This window comes from Archocentrus centrarchus, chromosome 6, assembly GCF_007364275.1.
Source record: "Archocentrus centrarchus isolate MPI-CPG fArcCen1 chromosome 6, fArcCen1, whole genome shotgun sequence".
In the NCBI taxonomy this organism is placed as follows: Eukaryota; Metazoa; Chordata; class Actinopteri; order Cichliformes; family Cichlidae; genus Archocentrus; species Archocentrus centrarchus.
This window is the reverse complement of record NC_044351.1, coordinates 16,576,121-16,592,612: the sequence shown is the minus strand read 5'-3', so window position 1 is coordinate 16,592,612 and position 16,492 is coordinate 16,576,121. Positions and strand designations below refer to the sequence as shown.

General features: G+C 42.0%; 1 protein-coding gene across 4 annotated transcripts in view; it reads right to left on the bottom strand.

Moving 5' to 3' along the window:
• Positions 1 to 12,899, bottom strand: part of tspan18b (tetraspanin 18b) — a 33,430-nt gene extending 20,531 nt beyond the window's left edge. Inside the window, exon 1 of one of the 4 annotated variants that reach the window (XM_030732458.1) lies at positions 12,813 to 12,899. The gene's annotated coding sequence lies outside the window, so the exon portion shown is untranslated. The other 3 variants (XM_030732457.1, XM_030732461.1, XM_030732459.1) reach the window with 3 other exon arrangements.
• Between the last annotated feature and the right edge of the window lie 3,593 nt (positions 12,900 to 16,492).

Here is a 16,492-nt window from a genome sequence, read left to right as displayed (position 1 = left end):
GGGGAACTAAATATTCCAGATAGCATAAATATACAGGAATTTTAGGCGCATTCCTTTAGTGTTGTAAACAAACCAAAAACACAGTGTTTACAATGTTAACATTTTTAATACAGTTCAAGTTTATAATTTTAGTTACATTTGACTGTAAAATATTTTTTTCATCTTGCATGAAATAATGTGACTGACAACATTTCTGGAGCCTCATTTATCAAAAACTAAAGAAAAACATTGACAAACACAGACAATTGTTTGGATCCAGCAGGTTTTTTTTTTTTTAAATCATCTATCAAAGACACGTTGGGAAAATTAAATAACAATTTTGTTATAAATGTCAGTTTCAAAATGATCACATTGGCAAAACTAATTCAACATCGGATCTGCTACAAGTTTACATTCAGCTGAATTCAAAAATGACTTTGAAAACAGACTTAGAACAACCAGAGCCATAGCAAGAATGCAAGCAGCAACACAAATACTCCACATGCTTCATATTAAGCAGCATGTTATAATTCCTTCTTACAGAAAGATGGTAGCCTCTGTCTTTGCGGACTTTGCAGAGGGCTGCACAGGAGCAGCAAGGCAGGTGTCCCACTGGGTTATGAGAGCCAGAAGCCTTGCATCTGGATCATTTCCTCAGTACACAGGCTCCACACTGGGACCTCCTCATAAAGCTGCACATATGCTAGAGAACCCTGAATCCCTCAGAATCCCTCATCCATGTCAGCCTGTATGTGGCGGCTGCAGTAACAAGCAGCAGGTAACAAGCTGTGACAAACTCACAACTGAAAGTGACACATGCTTTTTGTCTCTCACACTGTCAAATGTGCCTGCACTAATAGCCAAATACCCTGGAAATGTGTTCCAGCGTGAGGTGGAAAAAAGCGATTTTATCACTATCAGAGCATGGTGCGATTCATGGTGGGAGGATTACAGGAGCAGCGGAAGAATGATGAAACCTGGATAAAGTAGAACTACAAAGTGTGTGAGTAAGACTCCTGCTCACTCCAAAACCTTTCCACACCGGTTCCCTCCACGCTCGAGTCTCCCTCGACAAAGCTGAAAGATATCCGAAAGAATGAGGAAGCCAGGAAGGCAATGAAATGTGGAAAAAGAAGGGGTGTGGGGGCTGGACTTTTGCCATGGTTCAATCTCGTGAAAATGCAGAAGTGCTCTAAGAAACATTCCTTCAGTAGGCTGTGGGAGCCTAGTGAGACTCCTGACGGTGAGGAGATGTCAGGAGAAATCATGCTTGGCTCAACACAAAAAGCACTCAGAGAAATGAGATTTAATCTGCTGAGCTTAGAGTGAATTAGCTGGATGTAAACAGTCAGTGCCATTTGTGAGAAAGTTAACTTCCACGGGGCTGCTGCTTGGAAAAACAACGCACAAAACATCAAATATCACCAGTGAAACAAACTCTGCAAACACAGCTTTTTAAAAAGGCAAACATGGAACTTTGACGAGCCAGGCACGTCACAAATGTGGGAATCTGAGGGTTAAGGTTAACAGGCCACACTGAAACACTTTCTCCCTGAGAATAACCTGCCTCCAGTCCTGAGATGTGGGAAAGGGAGTTTATGCAATTACATCATATTGATTTATGGGAGAGGGAGGAAAGATGGGGAGAGGATGGAAACTGAGCTGCTTGGAGAGGGTCCAAGATTGAGTCCCCGAAGAAACACAAGTCAATAGATTTACACCGCAGAACAAGATGGATCTGAGACAATCGTATGGGGATGACTGTGGTCAGAGAAACACGGGCAACATGGTGAGGTCAAACCCATCTGAAATTATTGGTTTTGATTTAAAACTCAAAACACCAAACTATGAAAACAGCCATAATTGTAATGCAGAGGCTTCTCTGTGAACCTGCTCATGGAGCACACGCAGATAACAAGTTCAGAATAGCAATCGCACCGTTGCTGATGTACTTTCAATTCTCTCAACTCAACTGAACTCAAGTAGGGAACTTGAGCAGATGCTGCCGATGCTGTCTTGAGTATTAATTGGGGGGTAGTGATGAAATTGTGAGTAATGTGCTCAAGTGTGCACTGCTGCTTTAGTGGGGGTAACACATCTCCATCAGCCCACCGGAGGCTAACACTTATAAATAAACAGTCCATTTAGTGCTCCGCAGTCCTGAAACAGCACCACAGGAGTGACCGCAGCCGGGATATTTATGGTGAAACACATTATAGCTCACGTGTTTATTTAAACATTTGATTGATTTTTTTTTTTTTTTTTTTTTTTAAATCTGATTCTGGAGATGCACATTCAGCAGTCCTGTGAGCTGAAGCCAGGGAACCAAAGTCTTGAGTGTTATATATCATTTATAGAGAAAATTCATCACACTGCAGACTGTGAAGGCACAAAATAGGTATCCAAGAGGTCTGCTTTACAGTCCTAACAAACAAAATCTATAAACAGTTGAAAACAACATTTAAGCCTACACAATAAAGATAAAACGGAACTCATTAATTTTCACGGCATGGGACTCGTGTTTATAAGAGCCACCAAATGGTGACGAGATGAACAAAGCAGAGGGAGATTACAGATGATATTCGGCATAATGAGCTGTGCTGATGCATTAGGAGATATTGGAGATAACGATTTCTTTTCTTCTTTTTAAACTTGCTGTCTGCAAAGTCTTAAGCTTCTTGGAAGCACAGCACACATTCGGTTCAAGCCAAAATCAACGGGATAAATACACAGACACGCAGAGCTGGCCAAATATTTGAAAGGGCTGTTTCGAAAGCTCACAGTATAGACTGCATGGTCACACCCGATATGGCAAATAGCTCACTCATAGATGTTTTGAGTGAGGAAAGGGTAGACATCTGTTCCTTATTAAAAAAAAAAAAAAAAGACAGAAAAAAAAAAAGTAGCTTGTCCAAAATGCCTACCAAGATAAGCAAAAGTGGTTTTGATAACTGCTCGCAATGTTGGCTTTCCCCTCCTTAATTGTTTCTTTTCTGAGACCAAATTTTAAGTACTAAAAGGAATTCATCTGAAAGCTGTTTTATCTTTGTTAAATCCTGTTTTGTCATCTGTCCAATTAAAGCAGCAGTTTGGAGCCAGCAGCAGAACCACCAGTCGAAGAGATGGATGATTTTTTTTCCCTCTCTCCTCCTCGCTGTATGGCTTGACAGATAAAGCCAAAGGAACCTCTACACGTCCAGGGGTTTTCACAGACACCCACAAAATTACTTTGGCTTCATCACTGGTGCTGAGATATTTCATATGGGAGCTGCCTCCTGCCAAGTGTTATCGGGAAAGACGATCTGGCAACCGTTTCTCCGGGGTGCAAATTCTTGGAGAATTGCCTGAGCTGTCTGTTTTGTCCTCAAACACTTCACACTTTTGAGCGTCACAACCAGGTGGTCAAGAGTACATTGGACCACTCTGCGAGTGGCCTGTCATCCTGACGTGGGAAAAGTGACAAATGAGTGGGAAGCCAGCCAAGCTCACCTGATGTTCCACTGAAGAAAAAAAAAAAAAGAAAACTCTCTCTCTCTCTTTTTTTTTTTTGAACATTTAAATCAGTGAACACTGCAGCCAATTTGATTTCACACACTGGACACACCTGTCCTGCCTGTGTTATCTCTGACAAACACATGTGAAGGTGATCCCTGCAAGCTGGTGTCAGAAATGTTAGAATCAAGCATATTTTCATGAAAATATCAAAACTCCCTTAATATACTTCAAATGATTAAACAGTGGCCAGCTTTTTCTGTTCCACAGACTCTCCTTTTTTCTTAAGCTTCAAAGCAAAGAAGCAGCAGAGAGTTACGGATTAAGGAAAAGGGAATTATGCTTTATGGTTTGCCTGTGTTTACCCTAATAACTATTAGTGAATGAAATTTATTTTACCATGAAGAAAATGGCTCTTTAGCTCAAAAAATAATAAAAAGATGTATTTTCTTCTTAGAAAACCACAGTTTCTTAAGAATTCCTCTTAGAAGTTGCAAAGCCACAGAGAATATTAAATGCAGCGCATTTCCTCCAAACTAATGGCGTGGTTTGCTTGTGGCTGTAACACATCAGCTGGTGTTGACCGACTGTTTGCCCAAAGGACAGAGGCTGGGTTTTAGTGCAGTGACCCATGAACGCTGTCTCGAGTACCACGCTTTTAAAAGAGGCAGCGGGTTAAAAATTTCATAAAGCGCCATCAAAAAATCATGAGGCAGCGAGGCGCTCCGTCTTTGCCGTCTAATTGTTTTCGCCTTTGAGGAGTAAAAATAACAGTCTACAACATGTAGATCTGATCTGCTGTTAAAAGGCAAAAGCAATTATTCAGTCAGACATGAAGGGGCTGTTCAGACAAGTAAATTCATCACTGTAAAAAGCACACAGGGAGGTTGTCCAAGAACCATCGCTGCACTCTTTACATGGACCGGCTCTGGCTTGCTGGAGGATGCTGGGTCACTTGAACAACCTCATTTAGCTTTATGGCTACACTGTGAGCAACAGCTCAGCTTCTGCTTTTAACCACATGTGGTCTAAGAGTGTGATTGTGGGCAATGAACAGGATGGCACTGAAGAAAAAATAAATCCTGCAACAAGCACACCTGTGTCTCACTCACTCATAGGACGGGCCAATAACCTCGGGTGATGTAACATTATCACACGAGGAAAGCAATCACAAGAAAGCCTTCAAATGTAAACAGAAAACAATAGAGGCAGATGGCTGCCACATAAACTGCTACAAGTTTGAACGATTTTCACTTCCTGTTAACAAGCTCAAGGCTTGTGATCCTGGTGGGAGCGAGATCATTAGCTGCCCCCACCCCCCAAGTTTCCCCAGGTACAAGTTATAACCTGCTGCGAGTTTTGTTTTCATTTTAATTAGAAAAATCAGAACACTGATCTGTGGCCTTGTGGAGGCTAACAGGGAGCCCATATGTCTAATAGACCTGTGGCAAGTCTGACCCTGCGGGAGGGACTGTAACATTGCTGTTATTCCACAGGAGTTGTGTGTGTGTGTGTGTGTGTGTGTGTGTGTGGGGGGGGGGGGGGGGGGGGGGGGGGGGGCAGCACGGTGGACAAGGTGTGTGGGCTTCAAAGACAGAAAGGGGAAAAAAAAAAGCCAGTCGAGAGGAGAAGGCATTTCCACAGATACGTGAATAAAAATGTACATAATCAGTTTGCAGTAAGAGAATCAGATTAACCTACATGCGTCTCTTGAAGTTTGCAACATTTTCTTCCAGGTTAAAAAAAAAGAAAGAAGAAGAAATCTCTGCTTAGCTATGCGATGCAAAACATTTCACCTAGATCCAAGGAGATCTGAAAGACACATGCAGTAAATATGAAGCAACCCCATTTTTCACTGGAGTTGTAGCAGCAGTTACCCAGGCTGCAGGGGTGTGTACATCATGTACATTTGTGTTTGTGTATTTGAGGTTTGTACGGCTATCACTGACTGGAACGGCAAAGTGTTATTAACAGACCGGGTTGCAAACCCATATCACGCTGAATATAAATCTCCAAGAAGTAGCCTATAATTCAGCCACACTGGAAAAGCAGAGACGGCAAACAAGACAACGTCACTGACCAACCAAATGTCCTCTCTGTATCATTAAAACTGATGTAACTCCACCCTCGCAGCTTCACTTCCCGGCTTCCAATCAGATTCTAAATGTTTGAAAAAGTGAGTTAATGAGGTATCATCCAGCACCAACATGCATTTAATTTGTTTACAGTGATAATGACCTAATTATCTGGGTCATCATTAACAACCTGCTGTCCATCCCTATGATAATTTGTACCCACTAAATTACCAAATCAATTTCTGACAAGAGCAAGAGTGTTTGTATTTGCAAGTAACAATTATCATATCACATTATACTGTGTAGCCCGTCGTCAGTGATTAAAAATAAACAGGATATTTACAGGCGCTCAGATCCCCTGTAGGCAGAGGAAATAAAAACACCGTGCTGAATATGTAATAAAATAGGGCACATTTTAAAAGCCTGTGATGACTAATAAGGGCACTCTTGTAATGCTATAGTCTCCTCATCTAAAAACTTGGATGCAAAGAGCATGAACTCTGGAGAAAGAGAGCCCACAGAAAGAGGAGATTGGGACACAGTTGTGGTTGAGACAACAGAAAAAAAAGGAAGACCAGAAGCTGGGAGAGAGTCCCATTTCATCAGAAAAATGCCTGAGTCAGGAGACGAGAGAACCATTAGGCCCAGTGAGTCACAGGGAGAGGCTGTAAAAACAGATCTGAACTGAGTGCATCTCCCAGTACCATCCTCAAAAAGCAGACAGAGAAGAGCAGAGCAGTGGCCTTAAATGAAATGCAATGTTTTTCATCCAGTGGTGTCTTCTTATCAGTACATCTATACAGAAAATGTGCTTATGCTAGCCATGGACTGTGATAGTGCACATTCTGGTATATAAGTACGTAATATTTGGGAAGTTTCTTTGAAAATAAAATTAATAAATAAATCTATGGCTGTGCCTGAATCTTCAACTATTCGGGCATACATTGGTTGGGAAAGTATTGGGTTTTTGCAATTTTCTGATGCTACACACAAATGTGTAAATATTCTTCTAGCTTATCCGTCCTTCTGATGTCCTTTGAACTCACAGCAGTGATGCTCATCCTTCACTTTGTTGCTCTGATGCAAACACAGTGACTGTGTTGCCAGATTGAACAACTTTAAAAGACTAGCAAAAAATGTATAACCACCATTGCTTTGCAAGCAAGTCTTGCTCTCCCGGGACCGACACAGCAGTGGCTCTCTTGCTCTCTCTCTGGGGTGGAGAGCAGCAAATGACAAAGATCACCGGTGCACCAAATCAAAGAAGAAAAAAAAAAGTACTAAATATGCTGCTGCCTCTATCTGTGTGTTTGAGTGAACATTCTACATGTACTGTACGTTAAAACCACAGACATGATCTTAATTCGTGCACACCAGCAGACTTTATTTGCTATTGATTACCACCCACCGAAGCTCCAAAGCCCAAAACATACCATTTAGATATCTGTGACGACCCTAAAAACACAACAGTCACTCAAAAGACTTACTGAATAATTGACTGATGACTGGCACTCATTACTCACTTCAGCTCTAAATTGCACAATTTCCAAATCTCACATCACCGCTGCAAGCCAAACACACAGTGAAGAATGCTTGAAACACAACACTGGAACTGAAGTGGACATCTGAGTGACGCCTTTACAGATTGTGCAAATAGAGAAACATGGTTGAATCTTAGAATGGAGTCTATTCGCATTATTGTAGAAAATAGGTTATTCTTCCTCTAACACACTTCTTTCCTTCCTCACTGATTCATAAGCAGTGTATAATCCCCGTTTGATTTGGTTAATGAATCATGTGAGCATAAAGTCTTTATCAGAATCTATAACAGGAAGCAAGTCATTCCTGCAAAAGACAAGAAATTGTTTACAGAGGCAGCCAAATGTCATCTATAGTAAAAAGACCCAGTGTCAGGCAGTGAGTGTGGAGAACAATCACATCCATAAAATGAACTCTTCCTCCCTGGCACTATTTGATTATCAGCCCAGTGAACCAACACTGAACCCAATGTGATTCAGCTCAGCCGCAAACACAAAACAAATGCCTCCCTTTCACACACATGAAGCGAAAAAGTAAAAGAAGAAAGAAAACAAAACTTGTATGGCACTCTGCTATACCTTTGGTACACTGTTCTCAGCAGCAACAATGTGCTCAAACTTCAGCATCATTCAGTACAACCAAGTGACTCCACTCTCTGAAGCCAGGCATATAATCTCACCATGTCACATACCTAGACTCCTGGCCAGCCTAAGCCCCTCTCTGAGCTTTGACTACATCTGGGGGGGGATGAAAAGAGCACAGAGTGATGAAGAAACCTTCCGGCTAAAGCGGAGGGATTTAGCAAGTATACTTGCTCTGTGTAACAGCTCCCAGTTCCTCACCAGTAGCCTTTTAATGGCCACCTGAGTAAAATGGTTTATTAATTCTGAAAAACATTATGCAGAAGGAAAGATGGCTTTTGGGGGTGGAGGTGTGGGGCGAGGGTCTTTGAGATATTTGAACAACCTGAAACGTGGCTGAGTGCGCCCTCAACTAAAAGCCTATCAAGCCATAAGCCTGCTATCTGCCGAGGCCAGCTTGCCACATACATACCTTTTACCTCATTACCTGCTCAGCACAGCCATTATTGAGGGAAATGGGGTGAACGCCAGATAAGCAAAAAGAATTCTTGGGTTGAGCACAAACAGGCATCCTGCTTCCTCCTGATAAAAAGGAAGAGGCCCTTCAACTTCCTGCTCTCGGCGAAGTCTGGACAGCCAACTGCCCCATGTTTAGGTCACTCACTGCTTCCTGGTGCATATGGAGACACACTGGGGACAGAGGAACGCACAATTGTGTGTTCATTCAGAAAAACGACTCAAAGGTAAGCTAAAACCGAGTTTATATTTGACCAAATGGAAACAGCAGCAGGAGTCCTGCTATACAGCATTTCACTTCATATTTTTAATCCCCAAGCCGCACCACTTTGATTTGTAATTTATAAGATTTTAAATTATACAAATCTTAAATAAACGGTAAACACCTATACTCACAAGGTCTCTGTAATCAGTATATAAACACATATAATCAGCAAAAATAAAATTATTATTTAAAGTCCTCCTAGAAGAAGATATAACTGTTTTGAATCCTGTGCATTAAAAATGGACATGTCTATTTTAAACTATGGCAATATTTACTGCATAAACAATTTATTATATGTCTACTTGCTACAACTTTGACGCAACACTTTCTCACACCCAACCAAAATTTGCTGCCACTCGATCAGAAGTCTTTCTTGGATCCAGATGGATGGCAATAATCAAACAGTTTGAGTACTGTCTAAGATGATTTTACACTTTCATTTTATGGCTTTCCCTTTTTCTGTAGCTGTTTGGTCAGGTTTAAACTACTTGGTTAGGATTACAAATCATAGTTCAGGTTAAAGTACACCCTATTATAATGTTAAACACACTTCATGAGACAAAATCCTCCAATCGACAACAATCTTCTCTCTCATTTTCTTGGCTTTGCATTCCTCCACAATGACAGCAGCAGCAGAGCACGTTTGAGTGCACTCTCCAGGCATCTACTCCTGAGATTTAGGGGCTGACTGAATTACACTGGAGTATCCTGCACATTGAAAAATTATGTAAAAGATATATACCTTAGACTGCTGCTCCAGCGACCAAGACCCAAATATGCAGCAGAAAATGGAAGGATGACTGGATGACTCTACGAGATGAAATGGGAAAGGTAACTAGCCCTGCAAGATGCGAGAAAAACCTGAGACATGCAATACCACTGGTCACTGGTAACAGTTAAATGTTGCACAACACATCTAAAGAGAATGACATTTGTCACTCTAATTAATGGCAGCCTTAGGTTACTGGCTATGTTTATATTGCCATGTTGATGAAAATACAATTTAAGTACAATTTCAGCACCACCGGACAAGATACGTTTTTTTTTTTGTGCTTGCTTCATAAATCCTTCACTCTCCACAGTGTCCATCAGTCACTTGTGATCTTGACACACATGTTTTGGCCTGCCACGGTTTAATAATGCATCTCCAGCGGGAGAATTAGTGGGCTTCACTGACCTCATATACCTGTTTTCCACTGAGCTTTGCTGCATTCTGCTTTCAAAGTTTTTTTGCCTCAGCTTTATATTTTAGTCGAGCTTTGTTATGATCAAACTTTTAGTGAAAAACCGCCCTCAGCAGAGAACATCAAAATACACTGGTTGGACATTCAGTGCTCATGAGACACAGCGCAGACAGTATAGAGTAACACACACCTTCATAGCTTTTAAACAGCTGATGAAAAATACACCTTTCAGAAAGTAAATTATTTCTGCCAGCTGAAAAGCAAATTTCATTTTCTCCTGTCTCTTGACAACAAAGATGCTGAACCCATTACAGGCCGGGGCCTCTGCATCACACACATTAAATGAAGGGTCCTCTAGCAATCGAAAAAAGCAATTTTCTCATTGAGCCAATAGATACTCCATTTAGTTCCAGGATCTCTACGGACCACTGCTGCTGTAGTGGGGCTGATACAGGGGAAAGCGAGTGTAGAGTGATGACCCAGCCTCATTTTCCCTGTGCCTTTGCTGCACTGAACTCATCAATATACAGACGTGTACTGCAAACAGTATAAGGGCCGAACGAAGAAAGGTAAGATGAGAAATGATGGGAACACGATGAAGAAGGAAAAATAGATTAGATGCAAGAGAGAGCAGTTATGGTGAGGCATAGTAAATCAGGAATGTAAACTCGGGGCCAGTGATCAAGTCACTGACCAAAAAGTCGGCAGCCTCATTTGCATGCACATCAGCTGATATTAAAGAAAGAGAGAAAGAGTCAAAGTGTGAAATGAAGGGAAAAAAAAAAAAGAGGAGGGGATAGAGAGAAATCAGAGGCACCCAACCATGTGGAACCGCAGACTGATTAATTTCAGGCCTTTAATGAGCGATGCACTGCCAGGCCAGGCGGCATCAAGTCAGTCACCCCGTCTCACAGCAGGAGCTGCCACACACCACAATTCACACTTCCCCATCTCTGCCAAGAACTGAATGACACAGGAGCAGTGAACTCACTACACTTCCTCTCCCTCTTTCTATCTCACGCTTTCTCTCCTATTAATGTGTTTTTGCTGTTCACTTTAGTGCTGGCGCATAAATGTGTGATTAAGAGCAACACATTATCACAGACACTATTAAAATGAGTGCACTGATCACCGGTGGTAAGTCTCACACCAGGTGTTCTCTGTCTGTAGGTGGAATAAATATCAGCCTGGCGCGGTGGAGACTTGAATCTACTAAAACATGTTCCCATTTAATTGCTGTCCTCCGGAGTCTGCCGAGGAAACCGAAAGCATTGTTGCCGCTAACCTTTATTCCCTCTTTAAATTACACTGTAGGTTTACACACCCTGTTGTTGGCATTTGTACTTGTCCTGGAAGCATCACTGAGCAAAAAACAATTTCTATTTTCCAACACTCATGTGAATCAAGCTGAGGAGAGAAAGGCTTCAGGCGGAGTTTAGTCATCCGTGTTGGCTGCTGCTCCAAAAGCATCAATACTACTGTTTCTCTCTACCCCCCCACCCTCCTCCACCCCTTTCTCTTTTCTTGACAAGGCAAATGTTCATCTGCAACATGGTGAACAAACACGCCTCTGTTCCCAGTTTCTGTGCCTCTCTATCCACCAGCTCACATTCATTTGGTTTGCAGGGGGAAGAAATGATAATAAAGAAAATAAATAAGGTGGAACAAAGAGCAGACAGCGAAAAAGAGAGGAAAAAAAAAAAAGAAAAAGAGTGAAATCTTCACATGAGGCAGCGGTGTAGTAGAGCTCAGCTCATTTATCAAGACAGAAGCTGATTTGTCATTCTGTCCAAGCTGCTGGGGCGTGATATGATTCTCCTCTCTCCTGACACACTGTACCAGCCTGGGGGAGACGCAGGCCGGGTAGTGACTTTCACTTGAGGCAAGACAGCCCAGCAGACCACGCTCACCTGGACACTGGTGAGTGTGTTAATGGGTCCCTTGGAGCCAATCTCCTTGGGCAAAATCTGATTATGACCCGATTCCCAGCTGTTACAGTTGCTGACAGATGTTTTGAGTTTCTTACTCACTTACTGAGTGAGTTAGAACTTTTAACTTTTGGCTCTATCTAACTCGAAAAGTAAAAGCCTAAATTTTCTAGGACAAAGTCACATGTTCAAGGCTTTTGTAGTGATGCATGAGACTTTCTTGAAAGTACTGACTTTGCCCTTTTAGTCTCTGAATGTTTCATGTTTCCTCCAAAGGTGATCTGACAGACAGAGACACGGAGGAGGTGGTTTTGGATGATGCATCCCTCTGATTAATGCGAACTGACAGTGAACTCCTGCCCTACAGCAAAGGTAGCGCCATCAGAGACATCCATTTGGTGGCTCCATACGTCTCTGCAGACAGCCTGGTCGCTTTTGGCTGCACCCCCGTGGGAAGAAGGCCAGCTTGGAGACTGACAGGCGTCGCTCCGGACTGCCCCTACTGTCAGGTTTCTCACACTAGAACCCACTATTAAATACATTAAAACAAATGCAGATTAAACTACTTTCAAAGAATGTGTTTATGTATTGTCTGCGCATGATGCATCTTTTATCCCTAAAGGAGGAAAGAGCGATCTGACGTGAGGACAAAGCGGTTTAACAACCTAATAAACGACTTAAACAATTAACAAGAGCGCTCCTTCTCCTGTCACTTCTTTCGAGGCATTTCGTTTCTGCTGCTTGTTTGATGTGAAAATGCAACTTGCGGCAGCAAAGTAGCTTCAGCAGAAATCAAACAGTGCACACAACCCCCCCCCCCCATAAGACAATTAGACACGCTGTTGCAAATAATGAGTCAGTTCAACGAATCAGTCGCGAAAACAAGCGAAGGTTTAAACTCTGGTTTTCTTTTTCCTCCCCCTTTTTAACCTTTTGTCTCGGTGCGTAACATTTAAGTTGGAGCCACTTCTGAAGAGCAGTTTCTTACCTCAGTGCCGAAACCTCAGGCTGTGACACGCTGTTTTTTCTGTTACTAAAAGCCTATTTGTGAAATCTGCTACTACTGATTGCAACCTGCGTATTCAGGTGAAACAAAACAACAACAAAATGAAAAGGGATCAGTCAGGATGTCCGCCGGAGTGAAACGTGCGTCCAACTATTAAAAATCCACCGCTCCGAGATCAGCGATCCCAATTTAGACACGCACGCAGTGTTGAGGGGAGACTGGTATGCAAACAGTTTTCTGAACTCACTGAAAGCTGAGCGGCTCATCCAGCTGCCTGCTCTGCTCCGGAGGGCGGAGACTCCGGACCACATACACGCCTCCGGTTTACGTTCACTCCTGTGTTACTTGTGCGTGTGTGGCAAAACTCAGCAGCAACATGCAGTTACCAGCTCAGTGGAAAGCATTAAACTGTCATAATAAGGTGGGCGGTGTGATTTACAATGCACATCCCCCCCAAAATAACCCCCTCCTTCCCCAGTATTTTGATACAATAATAATAATAAAACTTTAGCCACACAGATTCCTACACAATGGCTTGCATCACGGTCCAGCTCATGGGAATTCAGACTCTTATTCAAACACTTTTTCTTACTTCTTGAACAAAAACTTGAGTTTGAGCAAAATTCTCAGGTTTTGTTCATTTGTATTCAGCCTTTGTTAAGATCAGTCTCATATACCAATCTCAGAATTAGAGCTGCAGTGATTAATTAACTGATTAGGCCTAGTTAATCCAAAGAAAATCATAATAGGCAATATTTAAAAAAAAAAAAAAACAGGTTATTAATTGTCTTAGACTTTAAATAGGCCAATTTTTAAAAAATCTGAACATTTGAACATTCACCAGCTACTCAGAAAAATCAATTCCATACTAAGTAATAATGAAAATACGTTGCAGCCCTGGGCATGATTCAGATAATTATTTCTAGAGTTTTTGGTTAGCAGAGAAAGTTTTATATTGTTGGGATTGTTGGTAAAATGTTTACAAAAAGGAATCCATCCGGTCAGTGTGTTGTTTGTACAGATGAGGGAAGATGCCATCTTCTGTCTTTCTCTAATACTATAGGGTCTTTATCTCACACTGTATAGCACATTGAGATGACTGCTGTTGTGATCTGGTGCTATATAAATAAAACAGAATTGAATGTAGTCAACATGTTTTGGAAAAAGAAAAATCTGCAGCCCAGAACAATAGACTGCTTCTAGTTAGTATCCTAAGGCATGCAGCAATATTATCTTTATGAGAATAATGAGTATGGGTTTCTTGGGAAGCACTGTTGATGACAGTCACAGATAAGCAACAACTTACAGATAGGCAGCTGATAGTTATTGTTTGTCCCATGTTAATTATTCATGCTGTGTGCTTCTCTCACCCTCACAGCCCAAAAGCAAGATGAGTGCTTTTGTTCCAGGTTTGGAGGGGGGTGAGAAGGGGGGAGTCTTGAAGTGTTTTCTATCCCTCTGCGCTCCTCGTGTCACCAAATCTACTACAGATGGAGAGCAAGATAAGCGCTCCGGAGACTGATCTTTTTTTTTGCCCACTCCTCTAAGGTCGCGACACTGACATTCCCACTGGCACATGTGATACGTCCAACCCCCAGTCGCCTTGTGTTTTCTCCTGATCCTTTGCTCATTGGCTCTCAGTACCCCCCTCCACTATTTTAAGTGTATTTCTAAAGTTAAACACAACAAAAAAGAAAGAGACAACCAGCAGCTTAATGTGAAGTTTAAAGGAGGGCAAAGATTAGCTCATGGAAAGGTTGGGTTCAGAAGCTCGTCGGAGTTCAGGCGCAGGGTGAGTAAAGAGAAGTATAACTGGAATGATTTGGCGGCAGAGAGAACAGCTGTGAGGTATTTTCCTTTTGGCTCCTTGGGTATTTTCAGAGGGTTCAGAGTAAAGAAAAGCTGAAGTGAATCACTGACTGAACAGCCCCACTCCCATCTGAGCGCTCACATGGTTCACTGGTGATGGGAGACGTCCTGTCTTTAAGCTCTGACACGGTTCAGTTGAGTGATTATTTGTTCTTTTCTTAGTTAATCAGTGATTGATCAACAAACGTAATGATCTGTTGCCCATGCCTTGCTCACAATGTAGCATGTCAGTCAATACACAGCTCCAAAATTGAATTACAGTCTTGGATTTTGACCTTTGTTTGATGAGTTGCATTGTAGGGAAAAAGGTACATTTCATAGTGACTTATAGCGACATTTTACTACCTGATACAAAAGAAAACCCATCATGTTCTTTACTCTTCAATTTCCAATTCACATTTAAGGTGTTTCAGATGGAAACTAGTGCAAGAAACCACTTCTTTGTTTATTCTCAGTGAGAGCTTCAAGCTAAGTCATGTGCATGTTAAATTGTAGAGAGTCTGGAGTGAAAACAGAGTTCATTACAAGTCCCCTCGCTGTTTCTCCTCCATCCATGCAGCTGCCAGTAAAATTTACTTTTGTGTCCATGTTAATCACATAAGATGCACACACTCACACTCACGGGCAGAACTATCTCAGCTCATAGGCTGCTCCTCGCATTCACATTCATATTGCACACATACCCATTTAATTCAATTTACACTGCCCGCACTTCAATTTCACACACATAGCATCTTACCACATGCTATCTCATTAAAAAGGCCACGGCCATGCTTCACAAGCTCACACAAAGTGGTGCTCATTGTTATGTACACACACAGACATAAGCATAAGCACACAGGGGATGGAGTCTGAAGGAATTTCCCCGGCAACAGCACGGGAGTAATTCAATTTACCGCATTTTGTGCTAATGTGATGCTGTATTGTTTTCTCTTTAAATGTTTTTCAGTATGTAAGTATCAAGTCCTTATAAGCAAAGGATGAAATATCACCGTTCTGCAGCAGTTGTGAGGATGAAAAAACACCACCACAGATCGGCTGGAAAAGCTGCGACTGTTTCTGCTTCAACAATAATTTAAACAATTAATCAATACATAGAGTGTGACAATTTGTTTTCTATTGATCAGCTAATCAAGAGGCAAATTATTTGAGTTCTAGAGGTAGGGCAAATATGTAGCTAGAGCCAGGAGGCCAAGAACTTAGTTTAAAGGCTGAAAGCAGAGAAACCACTGCCTCAAAACTACTCCTAGCAACACCTGTGAAGCTTACATGCTAACACTGTAGGTTTACATTCATTTAACACACACACAGCCACACTCATTGGAGCAGAAAACCTTCAGCCCCATTATATGCAGCTGTGAGCTGAAATGCTACTAAGTTTTCACCATGTCAGAGGATTATTTTAGAGCTCTGTGTCCAGTTAGTTGTAAGAACACTAAAGTGAGCTACGTGTTAGGAAGGTAGTATTTAACCCTGCACTAGCAAACATAATTAGTATTACTTGTAGCTTTTTGAGTATTCCACTGTCCAGTATAACACTGTTCAGTGTAATGATCACTACTATCAAAATGGTTTATAGAAACCTAATGCTAAAAGTGAGATATGGACGTTTACCTTCCATCCATTTTCTTCCACTCATCCAGTTTATGGTCATGGGGGGGCTGGAGTCCACCCCAACTACCATAAGGAGAGAGGCAGGGTACACCCTGGACAGGTCACCAGCCTGCATACACAGAGAGACAGACAACCATTTGCACGCACATTCACATCTATGGGCAATTTAGAATCACCAATTAACCTAAACCACTAACTGCATGTCTTTGGACTGTGGGAGGAAGCCAGAGTACCCGGAGAGAACCCATGCAAACAAAGAGAGAACACGCAAACTCCACACAGAAAGACCTCGGCCAGATGGTGGACCTTCTTGCTGTGAGACAACAGCTCTAACCGCTGTGAGACAACAGCTCTAACCACTGCGCTGCCTCATGTTAAACTTATTAGTCACAAAATGTTTGCCTCACAGGTTGGTAGTCTGGATCTCACAATGTTGCCTCTTAT